The sequence below is a fragment of the Tamandua tetradactyla genome, chromosome 19 (genome assembly GCF_023851605.1).
Source record: "Tamandua tetradactyla isolate mTamTet1 chromosome 19, mTamTet1.pri, whole genome shotgun sequence".
Lineage (NCBI taxonomy): Eukaryota > Metazoa > Chordata > Mammalia > Pilosa > Myrmecophagidae > Tamandua > Tamandua tetradactyla.
Genome location: NC_135345.1, coordinates 60929712 through 60951757, shown reverse-complemented (window position 1 = coordinate 60951757; position 22046 = coordinate 60929712). Strand labels below are relative to the sequence as shown.

The following is a 22046-nucleotide window of genomic DNA, read 5'->3' as shown; positions in this document are numbered from 1 at the left end:
CCTTTATAGCTATTTGCATTTCTTCTTCTGAGAAGTGTCTGTTCATGTCTTTTACACATTTTTGATTGGATTGCTTGCATTTTGTTGTTGAGCTGAAGAAGCTGTCTATATATTCTGGATACTAAATTTCATCTGATAAGTGGTTTCCAAATACTGTCTCCCATTGCATAGGCTGTCTTTTTACTTTCTTGATAAAGATCTTTGATGCACAAAACTGCTTAATTTTTAAGATTTCCCAATTATCTATTTCTTTCTTCAATGCTCATGCTTGGGTATAAGGCCTAGGAAACCACCTCTTATTAAAAATTTATAAGATATTTGCCTACATTTTCTTCTAAGAGTTTTATGGTCTTAGCTTTAATGTTTAGGTCTTTGACCCAATTTGTGTTAATTTGTGTACAGGGTATGAGATTCTTTTGACTATGGATATCCAGTTCTCTATAAGAAGCTGCTCTGTTCCAGGTGAGTTGGCTTAACTGCCTTATCAAAGTTCGATCATCTGTAGATGAGAGGGTCTATATCTGAACACTAGATTCCATTGGTAAATATATCCATTATTATGGCAGTAACATGCGGTTTTTACCACTGTGTCTTCATAGTATGCTTAAAAGTCAGGTAGTTTGAGACCTCCACTTCATTTTTCTTTCTCAAGATATTTTTAGCTAATTAGGGCACACTTCCCTTTGAAATCATTTGGCTACTGGTTTTTCTATTTCTGCAAAGTAAGTTGTTTGGATTTTAACTGGTATTGTATTGAATCTATAAATCAATTTGAGTAGAATTGACACCTTAACTGCATTTAGTCTTCCAACCCATTAACATGGTATGTCCTTCCATTTATTTAAGTCTCTCATGATTTCTTTTAGCAATCTCTTGTGCTTTTCTGTGTGTAAGTCTTTTATATCCTTTGTTAAATTCATTACTAAATATTTGATTTTTTGATTGCTATTATAAATTGATTTTTTTTCCTTGATTTCCTCCTCAGATTGCTCATTACTAGTGTTTAGGAATGAAAGGTACTGATTTTGGGATGTTGCTTTTGTACCCTCCCATTTTGCTAGTTCTAGTAGTTTTGTTGTGGATTTTGGGGGATTTCCAACATATAGTATCATGTCATCTACAAACAGTGAAAGTTTTACCTTTTCCTTTCCAATTTGGATGGATTTTATTTCTTTTTGCTTTCTAATTGCTCTGGCTAGAACTTTCAGCACAATGTAGAATAACAATGGTGATGATGGGCATCCTTGTCTTATTCCTGATCTTAGAGGGAAAGCTTTCACTTTCTCCCCATTGAGTATGATGTTAGCTGTGGGGTTTTCATGTGTATCATTTATCATGTTGAGGAAGTTCCCTTCTATTCCTGTTCTTTGAAGTGTTTTCATCAAGAAAGAATGTTGAATTTTGTCTAATGCCTTTTCTGCCTCAGTCGAGTTGATCAGGTGTTTTTTCTGCTTTGATTTGTTGATACGCTGTATTACATTAATTTTCTTATGTTGAATCATTCTTGCATACCTGAAATAGATCATATTTGGTCATGTTGTATACTTCTTTTAATGTGCTGCTGGATTTGATTTGCAAGTATTTTGTTAAGGATTTTTGCATCTATATTCATTATAGAAATTGGTCTCTAGTTTTCTTTTTTTGCAGTATTTTGTCTAGCTTTGGTGTTAGGGTGATGTTGGCTTCATAGAATGAGTTAGGTCACTTTCCTTCTCTTCAGCTTTTTGACGATTTTGAGCAGGATCAGTACTAATTCTTTATTGAATGTTTGACAGAAGTGACATGTGAGGCCATCTGGTTTTGAACTTTTCTTTTTTGGGAGCTTCTTCATGACAGATTCAATCACTTTGTGATTGGTTTTTTTGAGGTTGTCTATTTTTTCTCAAGTTATTATTAATTGTTCATGCCTTTCTAGGAAGTTGTCCATTTCATATATGTTGTCTAGTATATTAGCATATAGTTGCTCATAGTATCCTCTCATTACCTCCTTTATTTCTGCAGGGTCAGCGGTCATGTCTCTTCCTCCATTTCTAATTTTATTCATTTCCATCTTTTTTTTTTTTTTTTTTTTTTTTGTCAACCTAGCTTAGGGCCTATTTATTTTATTGATTTTCTCAAAGAACCAACTTCTGGCTTTGTTGATTTTTCTTGATTGCTTTCATGTTCTCAATTTCATTTATTCCTGCTCTAATCTTCTTTATTTCTTTCCTTTTGTCTGCTTTGGGGTCAGTTTGCTGTTCTTCCTCTAGTTCTTCCAAATGAACAGTTAGTTCCTCAATTTTTGCTTTTTCTTATTTTTTTAATATAGGCATTTAAGGCAACAAATTTCCCTCTTAGCACTACCTTTACTGAATCCCATAAATTTTGATATGTTGTGTTTTTATTTTCATTTGCCTCATGATAGTAACTGATTTCTCTTGTAATTTCTTCCTTCACCCACTGGTTGTTTAAGAGTGTGTTGTTTAGCCACCATTTATTTGTGAATTTTTGACCTTCTGCCTGTTATTGCTTTCCAATTTCATTCCATTTTGATCTGAGAAAGTGCTTTGTATGATCTCTTAAATCTTTTAAAATATGTTGATGCTTGCTTTGTGACCCAGCATATGGTCTACCCTTGAGAATGACCCATGAGCGCTTGAGAAAAATGTGTATGTTGTGGAATGTAATATTCTGTAAATGTCTGCCAAGTCTAGTTCATTTATTGTATTATTCAAATTCTCTGTTTCTGTACTGATTTTCTGTTTAGATGTTCTGTCCATTGATGAGAGTGGGGAGTTGCAGTTTCCAACTATTTTGACAGAGGTGTCTATTTTTCCCTTCAGTGTTGTCACTGTTTGCCTCTACTTTGGAGCACTCTGCTCAGTGCATAGATATTTATGATTTTTATGTCTTCTTGTTGAATTGTTTCTTTTACTAATGCATAGTGTCCTTCTTTGTCTCTTTTAATTATTTCACATTTGAAGTCTAATTGTTGGATATTAATATAGATACTCCTGCTGCTCTTTCCTGATTGTTGATGCTTGCATCCTGATTGATGTTTGCATCTTTCCCCAAACTCTCAACTTTACCTCATTTTTGTCCTTGGGTCTAAAATGAGTCTCCTGTAGACAGCATATAGATGGTACTGTTTTTTAATCCATTCTGCCAGTATATATCTTTAATTGGGGAGTTTACTCTATTAACATTTAATGTTATTACTGTAAAGACAGTACTTTCTTTTACAATTTGTCTTTTCGATTTTATATGGCATATCTATTTTTTTTCTCTTTTTACCATCACTGATAGTCTTCCTTTATACACTCTTATCCAGATCTCTCTCTCCTGCCTTTCTGCTGGTAGTGCTCCCTTTAGTATTTTTTGAAGATCTGATCTCTTGGTCACAAATTCTTTCAGTGATTGTCTGCAAATATTTTAATCCTGCCCTGATTTTTGAAATACAGTTTGGCTGGATATGGAATTCTTGGTTGGCAGTATCTTTCTTTTAGGACCTTAAATATGTTATACCACTGCCTTTTTGCCTCCAGGGTTCTGCTGAGAAATCCACGCATAGTCTTATTGGACTTTCCTTGTATGTGGTGAGTTGCTTTTCTCTTGCTCCTTTCAAAATTCTCTTTCTCTTTAACATCTGACAATCTGATAAGTAAGTGTCTGGGAGTATGTCTATTTGGATCTATTCTGTTTGGGTTACACTGCATTTCTCAGATTTGTAATTTTATGTCTTTCATAAAGGATGGGAAATTTTCTATGATAATTTCCTCCATTAGTTATTTTCCTCCTTTTCCCTCCTCTTCTCCTTCTGGAACAACCACAACATGTATATTCATGTGCTGTATATTATCATTCCATTCCCTGAGATGCTGCATGTACTTTTTCATCCTTTTCCCTGTATTTTTGTTTGCATGTCAGATTTCAGATATCCAGTCCTAGTCCTCTAAGTCATTAATCCCTTCTTATGTCTCTCCAAATTTATTGTTGTAGGTTTCCATTGTTTTCTCTTTTATTTCATCTCTTCTACTGTGCCTTTCATTCCCATAAATTCTACGATTTTATTTTGAAACGTTGAATTTCTTCTTTTTGTTTGTCCAGTGTCTTCTTTATCTCTTCCCTCAACTCACTGATTTCATTTTGATGAGATTTTCATGTCTATCTGAACATCTTGAATTAGTTGTTTCAACTCCTTTATCTCATTTGAATGGTTGGCTTGTTCCTTTGACTGGGCCATATCTTCAATTTTCCTAGTATGATTTGCTGTTTTTTTGCTGGCATCTAGACATTTGATTTGTTTAATTACTTTGTCCTGGAGGTTTACATCTTTTTACTTAGGATTTTCTTGATGGATGGGTTTGTTCTCTATATGTTCCTTGACATTCAGTTCAAAATATTCAATACCTCTAGCATAAGTTCTGTTTAACTGATCAGAATTTTTCAATTCTTCTTTTCCTTTTTCTTGCTCTGCTTATGTGGATTATTTATTTTTTTTCTTTGAGGGTCTTCCCAGACATTAGATACCCTGTCAGACTTTTGCATGCTGGACTGGCCCACATCTCAGGAGAAATGGTTGCCAGCATCAGTTTTCACTGAAGATGAGATCCAGCTGGTTGTCAGGCTTCCTAAGAAGCTTCTTGACTTCGTGCTTTTCCTGTCCTGCCCAGCATGTGACACTTTTCTGCCCATAGCTTCTCCCCAGCTTAAAGTAGCTGGGTGCCTTCAATTTCAGCAGATACAGTGCCTTTAATTTCACCAGACTCTCCTGTCTATGTGAGGTCTCAGCCTGGTGTACACTGAGTGTTTGGAAAAGACTGATGTACACTGTGTGTTCAGTCACTGATGTAGCCCCAGCTGTTGTTCTGTACTGTTCCTGACTATTTACTAAGTGTTCTGGAGGATGAACTAAATTCCATACCTCACTAAGCTGCCATCTTGCCCTACCCAAGCATTTCTTATAGAACAAACATACTGGTCACAAATTGTCTCTTTTAAAATTATATACATATATTTGCATTTTGATTTCACTTATGAAATAGGTATTTTTAATTTCATGTCATGGGATATTGTTTTGTTATGATTAGTAGTAGTGGTAGTATTATTTTAATCATTTAGCACTTCAATGATTTTGTTCCATTGTCTTCTATGAAAAATTATTTTTGGTAGGAAATCAAGCTTCATTCATATTTTTCCTATATGTAAATTACCATGGTGCTCTTTATCTTTTATTTCATAAGTTTTGCTATGAAATACCAAAATGCGGTTTTCTTAACATTTGTTTTCACACTATTTTCTCATTTTACATTTTTAAGTATTGTTTTCTGTTAAAATTTAGAAAATTTGCATCCACTATGTTTTCAAATATTTGCTCTTTTCCTTCTCTCTTTCCCAGTCTTAAATCATCATTACATTCATATTAGACCATAAGACATGTCATAATTTTATGCTACACAACATAGATTATATGTGAGAGGAAGTCTTCATTTTTTTCTGTTGAACAATGCTGATTTTCTTTTCTGATAGTTAAAGTACTAGTGGTCAGCTTTGCTTCTTTGGACTTGTTTTTACTGTTTATTTGGTGGATTTATTTTGGTTCAGAATGTAGACACAGTTGATACCTGTTTTTCCTAGGGTAAAGTCCCAACTTCCAATACACAGTTTATATTGAGTTCAACTAAATCCCAAAGGTACTCAATGAGGTCTTATCACTTTTACTGAATTTGGACTCGAAAGTTTCCCATTGCTGCATAACCTTTACTGTCACAATTTTTGTCTCATCCTAAATTTTAGTAGACCTCACTTACATTTTGTACTCCACATATGCCACACTTAAAAAGTGCATCCATATAGACTTTTACATGTTCCAGGTGGGCAGTTATCTCTCATCAGGTACCTTCGTCCACACATTCCAGGCTTTAAGTAGCTTGCAATTCTGAACAATGCATGGGTTCCACCACTCTGTGTCATAGAAAAATATGCCCCCAAAAGAAAAGCCAAAATAATTATGGGATAATTTGCAAGCTTATCTCAATGATCACAATCCTGCAATATTTGCTGTTTTTTTCCTAAAAATTATTCTTTCTTAGTTTTCCAAGTTTTATAGATATTTTTGGAGATAGGATAAGTCTAATGCGGTCAAGTTTTTCATATTATTTTTAAAGTCTAAACATTAAAGTATTTGCATTTATTTTTGAAATATAGACTAAAGCAAGAGCGATAAAATGAAATAAAATAAAAATGGAATAAAATAATTAGAGCTCCAGATCTTCTAAAACTTGTGCTAGTAAATTCATATTTATATTTAATATCTGCATATAAGACCTAGGTGTGTTTCCACCTCATGGATAGTGTGAATAATGCTGCTATAAACAGCAGTGTTAAATATCTGTTTGAATTCTTGTTTTCAATTCTTTTGAGTATATACCTAGTAGTGGGATCACTGGGTCATATGGTAATTCTACACTTCTGTCTTTCACAACAGCTGTACCATTTTACATTGCCACCAGCAATGAGTGAGTCTTCCTATTTCTCCCTACCTTTTCCAATACTTATTATTTTCCATTTTTCTAACAGAAGTCATTGCAATCAGTGTGAAATGGAATTTCATTGTGGTTTTGATTTGCATTTCCCTGATGGCTAATAATGTTGCACATCTTTTCATATGTTTTCTGGCCATTTGTACATGTTCTCTGGAGAAATGTCTATTCAAGTGTTTTGTCAACTTTTTAATTGGGCTGGTTGTCTTTTTGTTGTTGTTAAGTTGAAGTATTTCTTTGAACATTCCAAATATTAAACTTTTTCCAGATATGTGGTTTCACATCCACAGATCCAGCTTACCCAGCAGCATTTTTTGAAAAGACTCTTCTTTCTCAACTGAGTGGTGAGGGTCACCTTGCCAAACCAAAAATAAGTTGGCCATAAATGTGAGGATTGATACCTAAGCTTTAAATTTGATTCCATTGGTCTATATGTCTGCCCTTGTGATATTACTATGCTATTTTTATTGCTCTGACTTTGTAATAAGTTTTAAGATTATGAAGTGTGTGTCCTCCATCTCCATTCTTCTTTTTCAAGAAGGATGCATGCAACCCAAGTGTCCATCAGGCAATGAATGGATAAATAAGCAGTTATTTTTTGTACTTTATACAAAAAAGTACAAATTTTGTGTGATCTCACTGATATGAAACAATTCAAGTAAGTAAATTCATAGAGTCAGACTCTATTATATAGGTTAACAGAGGACAGTATGAGAATAAGGAATGAGATATTAAGGCTCAAAATGTACAGTGTTCCTATTTGGAATGATGGAAAAGTTTTGGTATTGGATGGGGGTGATGGTAGCACAGCATTGTGAATGCAAATAACAGCACTGGAACACATGATATAATCTTGAATAAGATTAAAGGGGGAATTCTTTGATTATATATATGGTAACAGAATAAAGTTTAAATAAAATCTATGCAACTACCCTACAAACAGGGATTCCAAAGTTAAATCATGGACTTCAATTAACAGTACAATTATAAAAAATATGATATTATCAGTTGTAACAAATGTTCCACAGCTTTGCAAGGTGTCATTGTTGGTGGGCTGGTTGATGTGTGGGAATTCTATATTTTATGCAGAATTTTTCTGTAAACCCACAATTTCTCAAAAATATTTATTTTAAAAAAGAGAGACACATTTTTTTAAAACCCAGGTGTGGTACTTCACTGCTTCTTTGTAAATGCCCTCTCTGTGGTTTAGGTACTGGTTCAGGTAACAAAGAAGATAAATGTACACTATATTAAAAATTCAAAGCTTACATTAACATTCCAAAGGTAAACAGATATCTGCATAGTCGTTCTGAACAATGCACGATTTGGAAAAGCTGCTGTCCTTAATTCGTGGTTACCAAGACGTTTACAGTTATTGTTTTTTTTTTTTTCCAACAGCATAAGAAAGAGATTCTTTTTTTTTTTTTTTTTCATTTGGGAGGTTACTTTGAATTTGCCCATGTCACTTTCATATACATCCTTTGCCCTAAACTTAGTCATGGTACATGATGACCCCTATCCACAATAAGGATAAATATAGCATTTGCACTGGGGGATTTGGGTAGTACAGAAGAGGAGAGTGGATAATGTGGGGCAAAAGATGTTGACTTATCCCCCATATTTACCAGTCCATGTGGTTGATCTGTCACAGTTCTTGGATGGTTATGTGTGTTTGTCTCCATTTTTCTTTATGTAGGAAGAAGAGAAGCTCCATAGTGCAACAGAAGGGCAATATTCCTTGGGATTATTAGGATCTGGGTTTAAATGCTTAAATTGTCCATTCCAAATTTCCAGTTCCATATCACATTTATATTTCTTAGCTGATTAATAGGCATTTTTTTTACTAATGGCTCAACACAGAAGTTGAATTTTCACCATCAATTTGCAGGGTCTGAAAATAAAATTTTCTCTTAGATATAGTTCTTTCAATAATTCTTGGCTTTCAGAAAAGTACTCATTTACTTCAATGATCAATATATTTATCATATTTTTTCTTAATGTTGGGAGGAAAAGAATAGAGAATATAGCTGCCATTCTCCTTAACAAAACTCCTACAGAAGTGGTCTTACTTTTCTATTAGCTCACGTGGTAATATGAAACTGGAAACTTACGAAGCTATAATTCTAGAGACGGTCCTATTGCTAATACACTAAACACCTCTCATAATCCATTCCATTTGTCTTTAGAATAAATCATCATATTTATTACAAAACATCTTGACATACTTATCTTGTCAATCATTTTTGTTCTTCTTATCAGTTCATAGGACTTCTTAGAGAGCTTAATTAGCCTTTTTCATACCCAGACCTTTGACAAGATTCTTGACCTTCATTCTAAGTCAAGATGACCTGATGTGATCAGACTTTGGGTGTACTCAGAGGAGAGGTGAATATATTATGCATATGGGATAGAGTTAATTGTGGCAGAGGTGAAGCTATTTGACTTGAGGCCAGTCCATAATGATAATACAGTTTCCACTGAGCTATCATGTCTCACTGGGGCACCTGACTGTGGAACCCAGTCATCATGTTCTGAAGAAGCACAAACTAGCCAAAGTGGAGACATCTCATTGAGAAGTCTGCATGGAAGTTCGTTAGCTTACAGGTATTATCAGCCACAAGACCTATGAGGGAAAGAAGATTCATATGGTTCCAGCCCCTAGACTTCAAGTTGCACAGTTAAAGCTCCAGACATCATGGAAGAGAGACAAGCCAACCCAGCTGTAACTTGTTTAAATTTCAAATTCACAAAATTTTGAACACAATAAATGGCCATTGTAACTGCTTAGTTATTTTGGATAATTTGTGCCAAAGTAACATGAATAAACTATTCAAAGATTTGATTTAGAAGTTTGATTGAAAGACCATATGGGAAGTTTCTGCTTTGAAAGATGAAATAATAACATACAAAACATATTTATTTGGTTAGAGTTCAAAGAGAAACAAGTTAAATAATCCTCAATCCATTGAAAACGTCATTGTAAGAAAAAATGCTTGTCTTAAAATATTTATTACCTATCTTTAAAAGTTCAGAGTTTAAAAAACAACATTAATTTTATATTACTTATTGAGTGCAACATTAATGTTAATATCAGTCAGTGGAAAGGAACATAAAGTTGCAATCATATTTCTAAATACAACTGGTTCATTGCATCAAAAATAACAGTAAGATATATAACAAGATTATTATATTTTTGAAATCTTTACAGAATTACTTTATCAGTTAAAACTATTATTATTTGTTTTCATTTGGAATATGGTACCAGTCTCTAAATTAAGGAGAACTAGTGATTTTAAATGAGAAGTAGTTTATTCTGCTGTTTACTGCCCAAAGAAGCAACTGAACATTTGTTCATTGAACATTTACAAATTAAATATTATGTCTTAAAAGTTATCAAATTACGTTGGATTATTGAATGTCTTTTTAGAAATTACTAACATCTTCTCAAGCACCATTGCTAATATTTGAAGTATATACTATTTGCATAAATATATCTGGCCACAGCTTTTATTTTACTCATTTCTTGTTCTACTTTTTCCTATTCTTATATGAACACTGTCACTTCAAGCAGAACATATTTTAAGCAACTTGTTGCATACTTTCTTGAAATGTGGTCTGAACAGAAAATTTCTTTTCTTGTATAAGTATCACTACTTTCATAATGCAAAGCCTGCACGTCACTTACCTGCATTAATATAAAGCTTAGGATCAAGAAATATGAAGAGATTCATACTCTTGTCCTGTACTACAGTGTCATAAAATATCATTCGAAAAACTAACTCAATAAGATAATATTATATATATATATATATTTATTTATCTCTTGGTTATACTTTAATATTATTCTAATAGTAATTATAAAATTCTAATTTTGAAATACTGTCAAACAAGGTTGTCAATATAGGTTCCTCCCACTTATGTACTTCTCTGTTACATGTTCTATTATGCATTTTATAATAAAACCAAATTCTTAAATAAATTTTCTTTAAAATATTATTTTAAAGAAATGTTTTAAAATATTATTAAACTATATCTTAAATGAAAGATATGAACTTTATTTTGTGCATATGTATATGTATATGCTCATACAATGTTTTTATAAAAGATGTTTTCTTTTAAAATGACTTGATGAGTAATCAAGGACTTATCAAAATGCATTCAGGATATTTCTTTTTATACAAAAAGTTGTAAAGTTTGGAGAAGAGAGGATATTAATGTAAATGGTTGTGGAGACTGAGGACCTGGGCTGCCTCTCCATATGGAGAGTAAGCTGCTGCACGTAGCTACCTACATGACCAGGACAGAAGTTAAAGGTCAACAGGCCTCCTCAGGAAGGAAAGAATGTATAGGTGGTATCATAAACCACTCATCTTGTAAGCATTAAAACTCTTCTCCCCTGACCATATGTTTGCTAACAAATTTCCAGACCCCTGTGTCATAAGAGCTTGTTAAAACTCTGTTCTCATACGTTATGGACTGTTTTCATCCTAAACCCTTATAAACTGCCCCTTGCACTCTTGCCTTTGCAGGACACTATTTCCATTTTCCACATGACTACCACCAGAGATGCTCCTGTTCCTAAGTCCTAATAAAACTTATGTCTCACGCTGTGCCTGATGTACTCTGGTCTCACAGCTTCTCCACGCCAAGACCTGTGTAGGAACAACTGATGAGCCAGAAAACCTAACAGTCACCAGCCATTGTGGGCATAAGTCCTGAAAGGGAGAATGGGTGGGGGAAATTCTGGGTTGACCTGCAACATCAATGTGGGTAGAGGTGGCTGCCTCTCTGGATGAATGAGGATGCCACGAGAGAGTGCGGATGCCCTGAAAGCTCCGGTATGTATAATTGCAGTGTTGCGACAAATAGCAGGACGATTAAATTTGAGTAAAAAGAAAAAAGAGTGCCAAAGAGTGGCAGCCATTTCATGACCCGTTAGGAGTCTTGGGGATGGCTACCAAGGCAGAACAAGCACCAAAAGCTATGGTGCACTGTTTAGAAGAGAAATTATAATGAAAAAAGAATAAATGAAAGGAGAAATGTACCTTGCCCAGATGGAAATGAGATTCTCTGCCTGATTGCCTGCAGTGTGTGGATGGTCAGTTAGGGGGCCTGGCAGGCAGATATGACTTAGTAACAGGCTGTAAGTTGCCTTGGGTTCAAATCCAGAGGATTTTAGAAACTCAGACTGGGACCCCAAAGCGTGGAACTCACATACTCTCCTTGGAAGAGGAAGGGGAGGAAGAATGAGAGGTGGAAGAGCCCCAACAGGTGTGCCCCATAATATAGCAAAATGAAAAGGGTCACAAGAGCAATCCCCTGGGGTTCAAAATTTCAACCTCCTAAACAAAACATACGTGTTACTATGACAGATTATAGTGCTGCTAAATTGAGTGATTGAGGCAGTAGTTTGGACAAAAATCTAGGGAATCCCTAACAAACTGGTTTCTGAAGTTATGGGACACTGGGGTAGAAGGGTAGTATTTTCTGGAGTGGAGGTAGGTCAGCTGACATCTATTACAGCCCACCCTTTACTACAGTCTTGTATGTGACCTTAGTTATTGTAAAACTGTACTATACTCCTTATTAGTATAGCTAGTTGATAGGTGTAAGGCTTCATGGTCTAATCAAGGTGATATACTACACAAGGTTCCCCAGTGACAAACTGTGGAAAGTGCTCCAAGATGTTTTAAAGGAGCTGTAAATAAAACATACCACTTATGCCATGACTTTCATAGGTCTTAACACTGAAGTTTTTATTTCAAGAGTGAAAGATGGTGGCATATTGCCCTCAACCATTACTGTGGACCCTTGCATCTATTCTAAGTCCTACAATATGGCAGACAGTTTCCCTTGCTGCTCAGACTGTAGTGAAGCTAGGAAAGTTGGAAAGGCTGTGACAAAAGGGGATGGAGTAAAGACAATGGGAAAGGCTCATGTCTTACCATGAGCATGATGGCCCTAATTGAATATCCCACAAGCAGATGTGGGCAAATCTCATCACTGTGGCACAGAGGTAGAGGCTATAGATTGGCAACCTAATGCATCTTAGTAAAATTACAAAGAAAACTTCCTAAAGATTAAAGATTTGCTAGAGTAAGCTGCCAAGCTTCCAATGTGAAGAAAGGAATTCAGAAAAGAACCACCATTCAGAACCTGAGCGCGGGAGCCCTCTGCTCCCCAAGAAGAGATTTGGCAAGCCCCTTTCCCACTTCTGTAGGATAAAGGTTGTGATCCCTGGTGTGAACAATAATCAGGGACACTTCAGGTTGGCAGCCACATGTAGAATTATACATCTACTGGTCCCCTACTAAACAGCAGTAAGTATTATCATGAGTAGATATGGGAGCCAGATGTACCTTAATCTATGGGAATTAGCCTGATTCCAAGGGCCAGTACTGGCTAATGATGGCTATGAGGAAAAAATATCCAAGCAAAATGGCACAGTCTAACTATACAAATTGGTAGACTGACTACCTTCCCCCAAATGTGTATGTTATATATCTCCTTTGTATTGGAATACATTTTAGGAATTTATCTTCTACAGAATGACACAGTGCAGACCACTATATATGAGTTCACTTCCAGTTTAAAGAAGTGATCAGTGGTACTGTAAGGACAAACTAAATGGCTCACTGAGAAAGTACCCCCATCTTGGAGGGTCATAGCTACAAAGCAATATAAACTTAGAGGGCACTAAAAAAATCACAGCCACTATCAGAATGTTGGATGGGTGGGAATAATAAGCACACACATAGCCCTTTCAATAGTCCTATATGGCCAGTACAAACACCTAATGGAATATGGCATATTACTGCAGATTATCAGGAGTTAAATAATGTAGCACCACCATTATATGCTGCAGTCTCGGTCATGCTAGTTTATTATAAGAGATTAATACTCAATTCTGTCATATCATTTTGTGTTGCATCTTACTAGTGCTTTCTTTAGTAAAATCAAACCAGCCTGCATTCACCTTCATTTGGGGAAGCCAACAATGGACTTTCACTGTGCTTCACCAAGGCTATGTACATAGCTTGATCATCTGCCGAAGAGTTGGGAATAAGAAGTCAATTGCCACTAGCCGTAAGGACCTGGCTGCTCTGTCAAATTCTTGGGTGTTTTCAGGTAGGGGGAAACAAAAACTATACCTTCCACTGTAATTGGTAAAATGTGATGCTTTCCCATGCAGCCAATGCCCAAGCAACTAATGACTTTCTTGAGGCTGTCAGGGTATTGAAAACATTTTGTTCATCATTTAACCCAAATATTAAATGTATTTGTATATTTTGATTAGGAAGGGTCATCACTGGGTATGGAATACCTCCCAATAGGCTGCTTTTGAAAAGGCAGAAAGGGTGTGCATAGGTCCAGACATGTGCTATGAATTGAATGTGGCTAGCACTAATACTAGTTTTAAGTGATGTCTGTAGCAGAGGTAACATTCTAAATGAATACCCATTGGCTTTTGGTCACAATTATGGAAATAGGAAGAACTGAAACACAGCACACTGGAAAAGCAATCATGTGCTGAACATAATGCCTTATTGCAAGTAAAAGGACTGATGCAAAGATGCCCAAGTACCTTGAAAACAGTCATCTCTATTCAGGGGTAGATAACCAAAATGGTTTCTAAATCACACTGTAGCAGTGCTTTCCTGAGCACACTAACCACATGGAAAACCTACCTGCCACAGTGCAGCATTTTCAATACCAGCCTTTTAAGTGCAAACATGTACAAAATTTTTGGATCACTGTCATATTTTAAAAATTCCATAGCTAAGGTCACTGGGAAATGGTTGAAATATAGTTAATAAAATGCCCACTATAGAAGGTACGGGTACAATTCCTATGTCTTCTTAGTACACTGATGGATCCACTAATGGGCAGCCTCCCATATGGTCAGCTGTGGCAGTACAACCTAATACTGACACTATATGGTGGAAAACTGGTGCTGTGCTAAGCAGTCAATAGGCTGAGTGAAAAGGAGGATGGATGGCAGTAGTGCTTGAAGCAGAATATGTGCTGATTATCTGTACTGACACCTGGGCAGTTTACAAAGCCCTTATGACCTGGATGGTAACCAGAAAGCAAGAACAACAGAAAGTTATAGTTCATCCCCTCTGGGGACAAGAATTTTAGAAAGACATCTGCAATGCCTGCCAATGATGAAATGTCACTGTCTATCATGTCTGTGCCCACATTCCCTGACATGTTTCCTGGAGATGTGGAAGCAAATGCACTCACAAAGTTTCAGAGCAGCACAGCTGAAACAAGAGAAGCAGTGGAATGGTTTTGTTGGAAAAGCAGACAAGCCTTGTGGTGCTTTACCCATCAGTTGCAACTGCCAACCATGCAACAGCAGAGAGTGGACATCACTAGGGAGTGCCCTTCTTGCTCCCTGTGTCAACTACTAAGACTTACCACACCAGATGGTCCACATTAGCCAGTCACAAATCCCAGTGACCCAGTGGCAGGTGAATTACATCATTTCCCTTCCACTTTTGGAGGGGGCAAGGTATGTTTTTACTTCTATGGACCTGGCTACAAGACTTTTGCTAGCTTTTCTGGTGAGGAAAGCTAACCAGCAAGCCGTCATCCACTGTTTAAAAAAGGTGAGTGTTCTGTATGATGTACCTATGTAAATACAGTGATCAGGGGACTCATTTCACTGGGCAAATAGCTCAATTCTAAGCCACAAAGCAGGATATTAAGTGGATGTTCCAATTGCCTACAGTTCCACAGGTGTGGGCCTTATTAAAAAAATAGTTTGTCAAAGGAACAGCTGAAAAATAATAAAAGGTCCTTGCAGCAGTGGACAAAAAGGCACTCTCAAGTGTTAACTTGCTTAAATGCAATGCTGCAGGCTGCTGTACCTGCCCCTGTTGAAATGCTGATAGATGGACCAATGCAGGCCCTGAAAATACATATCAAAGGACCCACTGCTTTGCAGCCAAAAGGGGGAAATAATAGTAATTTATTGTCACATGTGCCTCGGAGCATACAAAATGAGGAAAACAAAGTCAATTGGCCTTCATACAGGCCTATGTAGCTGCACTAGTTAGGAATTCTAAGTCCCAGGGGAATAGGAGTTACCTAAAATATTGTAATTATACCTCAGTTTATGCTGAAAATGCTTGTTAAAATCTTTATCCCAAATCCTGGGCCATCTATCCTATGGAGCAGTATACATAAATAAGTAAACCTTTCTTATGCCCAAATTAACAATTAATAATTAATGTAATGGTAAAGAACTCTCAAGATCTTAAGGAGTGGAATATCTGGTATTTAAATCCTCCCCATATTGTCTTTCTGCCTGATACCTTATTATCAGCCAATAGAATTTCAGCATATATATTGTTAACTCAGCTGAAATTACCTCTTATTGTTCCCCATAAATATCTTTCTTTTTGAACATAGCCCCATACCAAACCTACCTACAGTGAGCTTCAGTGGTAATCCATGCCCACAATTGAACCCAAACTTGCCATTTTCAGGCTCTACAAGTCTTCTTTGGACTTTGACCCCTGTGGACTGAACTGCATGGAATACCCTGCTGGCCTGACAGAATTCAATGCATCAGAAATCTGAAAAATAATCTTCTCATTTAAGACTAAAATCCAACTACTGTCTTATAAAGACACCAGGGCTTATATCTTCTCCCTTGTATGGGAACAGATAAACAAGCCCAACCTGTATGAGTATATGCTGTAAATAATACAGCAGCTGATGGCAGAAGCTGTAACAGTAGACCATGTTGTCTCTATCTGTATGAAATGACTTGATGGAATTCATGATGTGGGATGGCTACCCGCTGCATTGCATTAATTTAATTTTAAACTATAAAACAATAGTCTTTTTCACTGAAAAAATATCACCAACCAAAATGGGGTGCTTCCTTTCCATAAGGTGTGACTGTGGACCTGAAAGCAATATAGTTGGCTCTATTTACCTTAAACTAGACTGAATGTTGTATGTGCGGGCACCCCTATGTCCCTGCTACCTTATATGACCCATTACCCCATACCCCTAATAATTGGGAAATCATTGAAGCAATATATATAGAATAAAACATACTCCCTGGTTGTATTATCCTTTAACCATTTTTTGCACCAGTTGGAGCTGCAATAGTTACTGAGAAACATGAGGCAACTATAGCCAATCACACTGTCCAAGCACTTAACTCCGAAATAGCTATATCCTAACTAAATGACAAAACAACACAGCTTCAAAGAGTACTTTTACAAAATAAATGGCCTTAGATCGACTCACTGCAGCACAGAGCAGGGCCTGTGCCATAATGTGCAGTGCTGCATATCTATTCCTAATCATCTGCACAATGTTTCACAAGTTTTAATTCATATGTGAGAGCACATACACAATATTGATCAATTAACAGCAGACTTCTTGTCTAAATGGTTTAATTCCCTTTCTTGTCCATAGAAGGCTCTTTTAATAAAGTTACCATCTCTGTGTAGGCGACCCCTAGTGTTCCATTGTCTCTTAAACTGTTGTTATGAAATGTAGATGAAATGCTTGTCCTATGCTCATCATAGTCTGCTATGTGGAGATGGAGTGTGGAGACCCAGGGCTTGGGGTCCCACTCCATATGGAGTGAAGGTCACTGCACATCGCCACCTACATGACCAGGACAAAAGTTAAAGGTCAACAGACCTTCTCAGGAAAGAAAGAATGTACAGATAGTATCATAAGCCACTTGTAAAGCATTAAAACGCCTCTCTCCTGCCTATATCTTGATGACAAATCTCCAGACCCCTGTGTCCTGAGACCTTGCTGAAACTGTTCTCATACCCTATAAAATGTCTTTGTTCTAAACCCTTCTAAGCTGCCCCCTGCACGCCTGTCTTTGTGAGGTGCTACTTCCATTTTCCACACAGCCACCATGAGAGACTTTACTGTCCATAAGTCCTAATAAAACTCATGTCTGATTCTGTACCAGCCATATTCTTTAGTCTTGACAGTGTCTTGATATGAGCGCTCCAAGAGCTGGGTTAGAATAGAATGGAATTTCTCAAAATTTTTGACAGCTGCTAAATTGATAATGTGAAGCAACATTTTATCCATTTGTTTATTCTGTTAAATGTGGCTGAAAACATTCTCTGAACATATGAACCAAGCTATTACCTCTCAACCTTGATCAACATTTGAATATGGTGTATGAACGCATATGAGTGTGTGTGCCTATACAAAATCACACATCCTTGGATAACCACATGTATATTTTTACGTAAGTGGACAGGTACAAGTTAATCTAAAAAATTCACAGCAGAAATTACAAAATTCCTAACTTTAAGTTCATATTTATATGTATTTCAAGTGCATATACATACATGGCAAGAAAAGCTATATTTCACAATCTGAAAGAAGAAAAATAATTCCTCTACAAAGACAGATACTTAGGTGGGGTCTAATAAGTTAATGTTTATTTTTAAGAAATGTTTTAAAAATATAAAAACCTAAGGAAGAATGAAGTATTTTTAGTGAAATTTTCACCTGATATAACTTTTTTTATTTGCCTAGAGTAAGTCATTCATATCATTTGTATTCTTCATTATTTCAAAATGCATAAAATGATACTGAACACATGTTGGAAATAGTCTGAGAAATATATTTAAAATTATATTCCCTTTTTATTTGTTTATTTATTCATAATTTTATTTAAAAAGCAAAACAGTCACCTGTTTTAAAATTTAAAAATATTGCAAGATAAATAATCTTGAGTTTCATGTTAATCCTCTTCTCTATCTAATTAGTATCCACATACCTATTCCCTCAACACCATTCTTACAAGTTTCTAGTGCATTCTTCCTTAGATTTTTATACATGTTAGTGGGTCTGAATAGATACTTTTTACAGCAAAGTTAGCATAATATACATATTGTTCTGTCCTTCATTTTTAACAAGACAGTGTATCATGGAGATGTTTCCACATCTGGAAATATTTCCAAACCCTTCCTTCATTTTACCTCTATGTGTTATTTGTGGACTTGGGTTTATTATAATTTATTTAGTAAGTCTTGGTCCATGGATATTTAAGATAGTGTCATGTGACTGTTTTTATAAACAAAGCCAGAATGACTTACTTTGCACATATCCTCTGAAACTTTTTTTTTCCCTCAGTTTGAAACCGCCAAGGCAAAATAGGAAAGTCTCCTCTACTATAATATTCTAATTCAAGTTAAAACCTCAAAGTTTATGATTTTCAAAGCTACTGGAGTAGTTGAATTGTTAAAATCTTTCAAATATACATCAAAATTGAAAGGAAACATTTCTTTCAGGACAATGAAGGTGTTGGAATAGGAGAGTAAAATGATGATTGTATTTTTCACTTGGCTTTATGAACTCTCTAACTTCCTAAATGAGATGTGTCAGCTGCTGTCTGTGTGCACTATACCATCTGTGCTGGATTATTTGGATGGATTCTAAGTCTTAAAATCTGCATTCCTACCAAAAGGAAACTGATCTACAGGTGCAAAAGGAATTGCTTTAGTGAAGTAATTTCTTCATCTTCATTCAAATAACATCTGAGATAAGCAAAATATAATGTGAATATGTCCAAATCAATATGATTTTGGAACATCATTTTTACAAACACAGAACCTATTTACCAGACACAGAGTATAAAAGAGCCTCCTTTTTATCATCTTACAGCAGATCCAACTTTGCCATTATAAGGAAAAAATTACCATGAATAAGTTTATTTTCTAATCACAAGCATTCTCTAATTTGTTCTTCTCCTTCACAGCTAGTGCATATCCCAAGAGTACCTGAAGAAAGGTGAATACCATAGACAGGACACTTTTTTTCAAAGAATTATAATATATTTCTAAGTCAACAAAGCACTCCACAGGAACAATATAAAGAATAAAATGTATGAAAAAAATTTTTATTTTACTCTATTTCCCTAATAATCATTTAAATCAAATTTAAATGTTTAAAATATTTTTAAGAATTTCAGAGATTGAAATACAAAAATAAAAATTATTAGTTACTATGGACACACTGTTAGTGCCAGATTACATTGTTATTGGCAGATGTAAAGAGATGAATTATAGAAACTAATAATTACCCCTTTAAGACCCATGTGTCATTTGTATCAGAAAATTGTAACTTTGCATGCTGGTATTAGGATAGCAGTTTTATATTTTGTGGGCTACATAAAGCTCAAGTACATGTTTAACTGTTAGGAATAAGCTTGATTCTTGATACAATGGGACACCTAGATATATAATGCAGAAATTTATTGCTTCATTATTTTAACAAAAATTATTAGACAAAGTTATGTAATTCCAAGTGTACAATAAGACAAATGTTAACTGGATGACTATGTGTTTATAACTGCAGAAGAATCAGCTATAACAATTTTATTTAAAATTTTAAAACATCTTGATACAAAAATATTGGAAAAATTGAAAATTCAAAAATTTTCCATAGTTTAATATAATAGCAATACATTGGAATTGAGGAAGAAGTCACTGAAAACATTTTCGTCTAAATCATTTCTTTCATACAGGAATCTTATTGATGCATTTCATGAGTTCATTGGCGTCTGAACAAGTAAATAAATTCTCCAGAATCCAAAAGTTATTATGACTTGGCTCATAACAAAACTTTAGTCTATTGGCAGTTCAATTTTCTTTCCTTTATACCTTTTGTTTCATTTCTTAATATTGTTAACCAAAATATAAATTCAAAGTTTAATTTGCCTAAACAAATTAACAATACTTTCTGTTTAGTATTTAAGGAAAATATTATTTAGTTAAAATGGCCAGTGGAAATTTGGAAGTTATGTGATTAAATTGAGGAGAATAGTTTTATGGCTTTGATACGTGCAATATATACATATATGTATTATATATACAATATAACAGTTAGCCATCAAAAAACTCTAGGTCAATTTCCCAATATAACTGTGAAGATTCCATTTACCATTGTTCTGTGTAGTATTAGGTTATATTTCTTCAATGGTTAAATGGTCTATATTTGTGTAATTTTTCACAGTTCTAGTTGATTTTCATTTGAAAGCTATGTAGAGTAGACCACAAAATTTTACTGGTAAGTTATTTTTAATCATATTTACCATTCTTTTAGAATCAAAATAGATACTTTTTTGGTCACCTCTGCTTTATTAAAATGTTTATTGCTGGCTACATTTGATCTGACAATGGTCAAAACTTCCTATTCAAGCATAAGTCAATCAGGGACCCAGAGAGATAGTATCTTCTAGATATTATCAGAACTACCAAAAGACGTAAGAATATTATTCTTGCTACAAATTATCCTGCCAATTATGCCTTTTCTGTAGTAAAAATAAAATAGTCATCTTCATGTAAACGCAAATGAAATCTACAAAAACATTTACTTTGAATACAGAACTTAGAGAGTTTAATTATATTTACTTTCATTGATTGGTCCTTCTATTTTGTTGAAATTACTGCCATACTTTCATCTTAAACTGATTCAGCATCCATTTGTTCATAAAAGGAGGCAAAGAATATGGATAATTTTAGTGATTTTCCAGAGACAAGTACTGATATAACTTCATTAAATTTTTTATTCAAGATCTTAAAACATTTGATTTATGAATATGCTTTCTCAGAGCCCACTCACCATTAGCATAGAAGAAGTAGTAACACAACATATGGAAAGCATACATGTCGTTTTCCTGGTTAATTGTCCCAGCTGAGCTCTTAGTCAATAAGAAATATCAGCCACCAGATATGTGACTGAAGTATCTTAAACGTTTCACCTCAGATGAACTTCAGGATGACTGAAATCTTCACCCAGATTCTGCAGCTCAGCCTAATCAACCTATAGAAACTTAAGCTATAATAAAGTGATTGCTATTTTAAATCATTACATTTGTTGCACATTTTAAAATAAATACAAGATGGTACTAAATGTATAGCTAAAAGAGATTTATTATTAAAAAATGAAAAGTCTGATTTGAAACCATGAAATAGAAGTTCTAAAACTTAGATTTATAATAAATAAAATTAGAACTATAATGCATGAATTAAACAGAAGGGTATATCTAGCTGAAGAGGAAGTCAGGAAGCAAGAAGACCAAATTAAAAAATTTATCCAGAAGATATCATACAACAGTTGGGATAGAAAACTAAAAGGATAGTAAAATGAGGATACAAGGACTATATCCAAAATGTATTTAATCAATATGTCACAAAAATAAAATCAAGAACATGAAAGGGAAACAATATTTGGGGTAGAAAAGTAGCCCAGATAAAAACAAGGGGAGAAAACTGTGCTGTTATAAAACAAAATGGGTCCCAGAACTGAAAACGTGTTAGAAAAAGGAGACACAGATTGAGAGAGAGAAATTCAGCAAATGTCCTCAGGAGCTGAGAAGAACATAGTGCACAAAAATAAACAGAACAGATCAAAATTCTTGAAGAAGGAATTGAAGAAATGCAGGTTTCTCTTGGAGGTGAAACAATTGCACAAAAAGTAAAGTCTTCAGAATATTTGCTGTGCACCCAGGGAAGG

The 22046-nt window shown here is 35.0% G+C and overlaps 1 long non-coding RNA gene across 1 annotated transcript in view; it reads left to right on the top strand.

Annotated features, from left to right (window-relative positions):
• Positions 1-8764, top strand: part of LOC143663651 (uncharacterized) — a 29947-nt gene extending 21183 nt beyond the window's left edge. The window contains exon 4 of the long non-coding RNA XR_013166092.1: positions 8218-8764. This is a non-coding gene — a long non-coding RNA (uncharacterized LOC143663651). The remainder of the gene's footprint in view (positions 1-8217) is intronic.
• The last annotated feature ends 13282 nt before the right edge of the window (positions 8765-22046 follow it).